The 7,950-nt window shown below is 40.4% G+C and overlaps 1 long non-coding RNA gene across 1 annotated transcript in view; it reads right to left on the bottom strand.

Moving 5' to 3' along the window:
• Positions 1 to 3,443, bottom strand: part of LOC107663004 (uncharacterized) — a 16,951-nt gene extending 13,508 nt beyond the window's left edge. Inside the window, exon 1 of the long non-coding RNA XR_001631273.1 lies at positions 3,430 to 3,443. This is a non-coding gene — a long non-coding RNA (uncharacterized LOC107663004). The remainder of the gene's footprint in view (positions 1 to 3,429) is intronic.
• Between the last annotated feature and the right edge of the window lie 4,507 nt (positions 3,444 to 7,950).

The raw sequence follows: 7,950 nt of genomic DNA, 5'->3' as shown, positions 1-7,950 counted from the left end.
ACACACAACACACACACACACACACACACACACACACACACACACACACACACACACACACACACACTTCACAACACCTGCTCTCTGTTTCCACAGTGATCCGCTGCATGAGTTTCCATAACTCCAGGCCCCTGTGTCTAATCGATAATGCTAATATTTATACTGGAAAGCCTCTTATGACGGACGCTTCATTCCATTTGTGCCTGACAGTATGCGTCTGATCCGCACGCCGCTTCATGCGCTATAACACTCACACGGGCAGATGGCCATCGATCTGTTAGTTAACCACTAAATTAATCTTCTGTTTTATATGCAACGGCTTCATCATATCTGATATAACTACTGTTTACCGAGTGACAGAAAGCATAGACTTTACCTGGAACTGCCAGAATGCACTTGATACAGATCTGAATATCAACACAGAGACACACACACACACCCGGGCTGTCACACACCTGCTGTTTTGATTGAAACACTCTTGCACTGGTGGGATACGGGATGGCTGGTTAACCAGTAGCATGAACCCACTCATCTGTGTATGAGGGCTGGTTAAAATATGCTGCCAGTACAAACAATGTTTTGTTTTATGGTTCTTTATTTGATCTTCTCGTTTACAGCAGGTGTAGCTCGTGTCGGACAGCAATCACAGATCCGGGGCTCCGAGGGGACGGGCGGTTAGCGTGGTCTGGCGCTGGTAATCTCTGGGGTTTTGGGTCAGTGTCACGCAGCTGCCCTGTAATACCCGCACAAAGAAGCCTTGTTCTGAACTCTAATCCACGGCCGTAAACAGCACACAGTTTACACTAACCTCAGATGGGTAGAGTCCTTTCAGATGTTAAACAAGAGGAACATGTTCTCCAACTGAATTCATTTGCTAAACATTAGATTCTTTAGATCTTTCTGGAGGTTTGCTGTTGTTTGTTGTTTTTTGAAGCTAAAAAAAACTTCCTTGTGTCACCACAGATAACTCTTTCTGACTCTGAGGCGCCTCTGTGTCAAAGACAATATTTCAAGGCTCCCTGAGATATTTCTGGTACTTCTGCGCTTAAAAAAAAGAAAGCTCATTTTCAAAATAAGAGTGGCAATGTAAATTAGTTGAATTACATCTTTATATATATACTGAACAAAATTATAAACGCAACACTTTTGTTTTTGCCCCCATTTTTCATGAGCTGAACTCAAAGATCTAAGGCTTTTTCTATGTACACAAAAGGCCTATTTCTCTCAAATATTGTTCACAAATCTGTCTAAATCTGTGTTAGTGAGCACTTCTCCTTTGCCGAGATAATCCATCCACCTCACAGGTGTGGCATATCAAGATGCTGATTAGACAGCATGATTATTGCACAGGTGTGCCTTAGGCTGGCCACAATAAAAGGCCACTCTAAAATGTGCAGTTTTATCACACAGCACAATGCCACAGATGTCGCAAGTTTTGAGGGAGCGTGCAATTGGCATGCTGACTGCAGGAATGTCCACCAGAGCTGTTGCCCGTTCAAATAACAGGTGCAGGAATCGCATACAGGTACACACACACACACACACACACACACACACACACACACTTCACAACACCTGCTCTCTGTTTCCACAGTGATCCGCTGCATGAGTTTCCATAACTCCAGGCCCCTGTGTCTAATCGATAATGCTAATATTTATACTGGAAAGCCTCTTATGACGGACGCTTCATTCCATTTGTGCCTGACAGTATGCGTCTGATCCGCACGCCGCTTCATGCGCTATAACACTCACACGGGCAGATGGCCATCGATCTGTTAGTTAACCACTAAATTAATCTTCTGTTTTATATGCAACGGCTTCATCATATCTGATATAACTACTGTTTACCGAGTGACAGAAAGCATAGACTTTACCTGGAACTGCCAGAATGCACTTGATACAGATCTGAATATCAACACAGAGACACACACACACACCCGGGCTGTCACACACCTGCTGTTTTGATTGAAACACTCTTGCACTGGTGGGATACGGGATGGCTGGTTAACCAGTAGCATGAACCCACTCATCTGTGTATGAGGGCTGGTTAAAATATGCTGCCAGTACAAACAATGTTTTGTTTTATGGTTCTTTATTTGATCTTCTCGTTTACAGCAGGTGTAGCTCGTGTCGGACAGCAATCACAGATCCGGGGCTCCGAGGGGACGGGCGGTTAGCGTGGTCTGGCGCTGGTAATCTCTGGGGTTTTGGGTCAGTGTCACGCAGCTGCCCTGTAATACCCGCACAAAGAAGCCTTGTTCTGAACTCTAATCCACGGCCGTAAACAGCACACAGTTTACACTAACCTCAGATGGGTAGAGTCCTTTCAGATGTTAAACAAGAGGAACATGTTCTCCAACTGAATTCATTTGCTAAACATTAGATTCTTTAGATCTTTCTGGAGGTTTGCTGTTGTTTGTTGTTTTTTGAAGCTAAAAAAAACTTCCTTGTGTCACCACAGATAACTCTTTCTGACTCTGAGGCGCCTCTGTGTCAAAGACAATATTTCAAGGCTCCCTGAGATATTTCTGGTACTTCTGCGCTTAAAAAAAAGAAAGCTCATTTTCAAAATAAGAGTGGCAATGTAAATTAGTTGAATTACATCTTTATATATATACTGAACAAAATTATAAACGCAACACTTTTGTTTTTGCCCCCATTTTTCATGAGCTGAACTCAAAGATCTAAGGCTTTTTCTATGTACACAAAAGGCCTATTTCTCTCAAATATTGTTCACAAATCTGTCTAAATCTGTGTTAGTGAGCACTTCTCCTTTGCCGAGATAATCCATCCACCTCACAGGTGTGGCACCCTAATCACAAATGACAATAAAAAATCATGTAAATTCATTAATAATGTAAAGCCCGAAAAACATTCAGTTTTTGAAACAGCTTCTGTAATTATGGAATTTTATTATTTCAATGATATTTATTTTAATTATTTCAAGTAAATGTTGTTAAAAATTTAATTTAGTATTATTATTTACTATATTATTATATTATCTACCAGTATATATACATATATATATATATATATATATATATATATATGTGTGTGTGTGTGTAGATAATATAATAATATAGTAAATAATAATACTAAATTAAATTTTTAACAACATTTACTTGAAATAATTAAAATAAATATCATTGAAATAATAAAATTCCATAATTACAGAAGCTGTTTCAAAAACTGAATGTTTTTCGGGCTTTACATTATTAATGAATTTACATGATTTTTTATTGTCATTTGTGATTAGAGTTTTTAAAAATTATTTTTCACTCACAAATAGCAATTTCTCAGGAGTTTCTACCAATACAATGTGTTAGAACTTAACAACTAAAAAAATTATATTTGTTATAGAAATGTCCCTGAATTTTAGAAGTCAGACTTTTAAAAAGAGAGGTGTTGAAGAAATGAGAAATATGACACCAGCTTACATCTTGAGTGTTAGCTGTTTTATTTTGTTTTATTTTAAATTGTTTTAAGCCATCTTGAGGCCCCTAGTGGGCCCCGGACCCCAGAAACAGTGCTCAGAGTCATAAAGGCGTGTTTCAGCATTCAGTCACACCGCAGCGGCTCTACTGCAATCCAGCACCGTAATGCATGTGTTTTTATGTGTGTAATTGGAAAGATTTTTTTTTTCCTGCAGAACATAGTTTGATTGAATTACAGAACACCAAGCACATACTATTAGTAAGTGATTAATTACAGCACAAGCACCAGAAGCATGATGTGCACAAAACTAATCGATTAAGACAAGTGGAAACGTTTGCGCTTGGACTGATAAATATGATATGAAACAAAAACATTGATTAATTACCTGAGCAATGACTGGAGACCGCTAACCCCTCAAGAGTTAATGCTAATGACAGCGTCTCATGCACAGATCACGAGATGCAGTGATGCTGCTGCTGGGGTCAAGGCTAAACGAAGCATAGATACCGGATTGTTTACATTCATGAGCTTATGCAGCATGAGCTTTGTCCCACGTCCAGCAGATCCAACTGTAGTTTTCTGTTGGACTCAAACAGAAGATGTGTTGTGCTGTTGTCTTCAGATAGCAGTGATAATCGGCCATGCCTGTGTGGAAATAACAGCTCCGGGCTGCTGTTTCTCTGAGGACGGCGGAGCTCACCGCATGAAATCTTCTGGAAAATGTCTCTTTTGCGTTTCATGGCATCTGCAGTGCGGACTACAGCTCAATTAAACTCCTGCGTCTGTGTCTAATTGATTTAAGAGTCAGTATAAGGAGCGGATCCTATAGCACAGCTCTTTCATACAGCATTACACTCTATGACGGCATTATGAATCAAATTTATGTGCTGGAGAAAATCTCCTCCCTCCTGATCAAGACGAACCCAGCCTGCCGCTTCTCGCTGGAGCAGACGCCATTGTTTCATTTCCTCGTTAAAGATATCGTTAGCACGTAATTAGCTCGTTTTAGAGCTCGTTCGCCTCATTATACCATCTATTAGAGCTTCACAACTCTGTAATAAAGATCTTCGAATAATATATTTGATTCTCCATCTATGCAATGACCTATTACTATATTACTAAGTATATTACCATTTACTTTCTATGATCTGCTGACCTCACTGCGTCCGTTCTGCCGGCTGCACCCGCCATTAATTACTCTCAAGCCTAGACGAGTTTTCTTTGAGGAACACACAATCTTACAGCTAATTACCCCTAATGCAACTGATCATTAACCGATCAAAGGCAGTTTAAGGGTGTGTTTGTTAATCAAGCGTGTTGGTTAATTGGAATAAGGCTAAGAGACCAGCAGAACCTCTCATTCAGAGAGTGTTTATGTAGGATTCTGGGAATCTGCTGCGTGTTTTATTCAGATTCTTGTACAGCCATCAAATCATCGGAGAGAATTTCTACAGCGCTTCTCTGCCGTGTTGTGACAGGTACGTTAGTCTGCATCAGAACAAGAGCTCCATGTGCTGCAGTTTATATTCTTACAAATGAACTTCTAACAAAGCTGCTCCAGCCACTGAGATGCTTGAAGTCTTCCTTCTGAAGAGTTTGAGAAGTTTAGAAACTGCTAAAATTATTATTATTATTATTTTTGGTAAATATTAAATCATTGTTCTTAATAAATGCCTCACAGAATAAATACCAAAATATGATTAATACGGTGGTCTTTTAATTTACATGCACCAACTGGGAATGTCAAGTTTCTGGAGTGGATTCCTAGCTTAGTACCTACATTTATACATGTTACAAAACATTTGCAACTGTGTCTGGTAGTGTCAGCGGATTCTTCAGTATCTCAGTGATGGAGCACCACCTGCATGTGATCCTGTGTTTGCTCCTCTGATGTTCTTCTGGAACGAGACCTTCACAAACGTCCAGGTCTGGAGGCTTTCACCGGATGCTTCTCTGTGATCACCGCATACCTGCGCTGCTTCAGGTGAACGCTTGTCAAATGAAAGCTTGACCTTTGTGATTTCTCAGGGCAAAGGGAGTCTATAGGATGGGAATATCGGCTCAAATTATTCCGTCTTGACATTTCAGGCCAGTAGTCAGTTTAGCATTCTGGACCCGGACAGGAGGCGAAATGTCACCTTCTTTATTTACTCGGGGAATTCTCCAATTAAACGTGACTTTAAGGCCACATTTGGCCCGTGTGTTTGCTCTGTGTCAGTGAAACTGAAGTGTCCGTCTCATACGGGTGACATTTTCAGTAATGCTGATGTTGACCCTGACAGTAACCTTTTTCCACTCGATTTAGGATCACCTCCTCGCTCTCTGGATCCTCCTGGCTGCTAGAACCATTCGTTCTGACGTGATCAATACAACTTAAAATATAGAGCGATATATCCACACAGGATATCTGGTCTCCTCAAAGAGCCACACTGCCTCTTCATTTGGGAAGATAGATGATCTTTACATTACAGTCTGTTTCTATTGTGTATCTCCTGTTCAATGGACTCCTTTTGTTGTTGGTTTGTAGTGATTTAGAGAGAACGTCCTTCATAAAATCCTTTGCCTCAGCAGTTTCCAGCACTGAGATTTACTTTTAATGAAGCTCTTTGTCCTCTGAGTCTGTTCTCCAATCACTATCAATCACATTCAGATGAGAGAGAGAGTATTATTCCTGCCTAAAACTCACACAACACTCTGCAGGAGTTGCTTTTGAAAATGTAGTTTAGGTGAAGGTAAGAGTCTGTCTGGTCAGCGAGTGCTGGTTTGGTCTATTAAGTTACTCTGTCCAGGTCACACACAGTCGGGTTTGGCTGAAGCTCTGTTTGACGCTGATGTTGGTTTGACCCCTGTGACCTCACTGTAACCTCACTGTGACCTGTGCGTGATGAAGCTGTTGACCTTGAACTAGATCAGGTTAATGCAGAAAACTCAACCACACACTTACTGTATGACCTAAAGACCATGAATGATGGCAAACAAACGTGACCATAAGCTTTTATATGTCTAGAGGGTCTTACATTCAGCTTCAAGATAATTGATTCAGTTCAATTCAAGTTTATTTGTATGGCTACTAAGTTTCATCAATGTATTTAGTAGTAGCTTATCAGTGGTGAGTATGTCAAGTTGATGTACATATGGCAGAAATGTACAGTGAAAATCATGCAGTTAGTTAAAGTCATGTAATCAAACAGATGATGAACACTATTAACAGCAATGATATGCACGATACAAGGAAATGGTCAGTAACATCATCACTTTGAGGTACGATATCTATATCAATAAGATCAATTCCATGCGATATAATTAAATCTAGCATATGATTAAAACGATGAGTGGGTCTGGATATGTTTTGCTTGAATCCAAAAGAGTTAATTAAGTCTGTAAACGCAAGTCCTAACGCATAATTTGTATTATCAACGTGAATGTTAAAATCTCCACCAATTAGCGCTTTAAATTTAAAATTAAAAACTGAAATGAAAGAAAATGAAATCTAATTCATAATATTAAGAAACTGTAATAGTATATCACTTTGTTTTGTAAGATTCATTTTGCAATAATGACTGTCTGACTTGCCAGTTAAATTTTTCGTTTAAGGAGAAGAGAGAGAGTTTACGGTGTGATATGAGATAAAACAGCTGCGTATCATTGAGACAATGATCAATTATCTATTTTACACTCCTTACACACACGAGAGACCACAGTGACCGTCACAATCAGATATATTCATGAAACAGCTCCATGTGACACAAGCAGGCCCAGTGATTCATTCTGGAGTTGTTGGAGTTGAAAGAGGCTGGAGTTCGTCCTTGTTCTCCCCTGTAAGTCAGGCGGTGTGTGAGGCTGTTAATTGCCGTAACCTTCATCGGCACAGGCACCAGTGGGAAAAAGCAGCAGTCGGCATAATTATAAAAGTCTTCCTAACTAGACGGCGGCTGAAGTGCGCACGGGCAGCGGCATATCATTGTGTTTAATGAGCTCCGATCAAGGGCCGCGCTGTTGGTAATTGCTGTAAAGTAATTGCTTTACAGTGGCTCTGGAGCTGGATTCATCTTGGTTGTTTGTGACAGGACGAGTCAGGAGAATTAGCGGCAGAATGCTGTAATGTCAGGGCCGTTTTGTCTTCAGTAACTCAGTCTTTGTGCTGCGGCCCGCTCTCATGGCGTCTCTCTTTATTTCTCTGCGGTTATTCCTGCTCGGCACATTGCCGCCACACAGCCAGCCGTTTGCATGTGCTTAAAACTCTTTAATGGTTTCAGCTTGATTTGCATACTGCACATATACCAGACTGTAATGGCAGTGGCGGCTGTGTTTGGTTTTGCTGAATGGATTATCTGGGCTTTTGTGAAGTGAATGTGTGTTTTGGTGATTAACGAATCTATTGATTTTTAAAGCAAAGAACAGCAGATGATGACCGCCGCGTGTTTCTTCTTTGTATCAAGCAGCATTTATTTGACTACAGCGTTGCATTAAAGGGTCAATAGAGATTCAGTCGTTATTCACCCTCATGTCATTCCA

The sequence above is a fragment of the Sinocyclocheilus anshuiensis genome, unplaced genomic scaffold (assembly GCF_001515605.1).
Source record: "Sinocyclocheilus anshuiensis isolate Anshui unplaced genomic scaffold, SAMN03320099.WGS_v1.1 scaffold1831, whole genome shotgun sequence".
Lineage (NCBI taxonomy): Eukaryota > Metazoa > Chordata > Actinopteri > Cypriniformes > Cyprinidae > Sinocyclocheilus > Sinocyclocheilus anshuiensis.
Note: the sequence above shows the minus strand (reverse complement) of the source record. Positions and strands in the feature narration are given on the sequence as shown.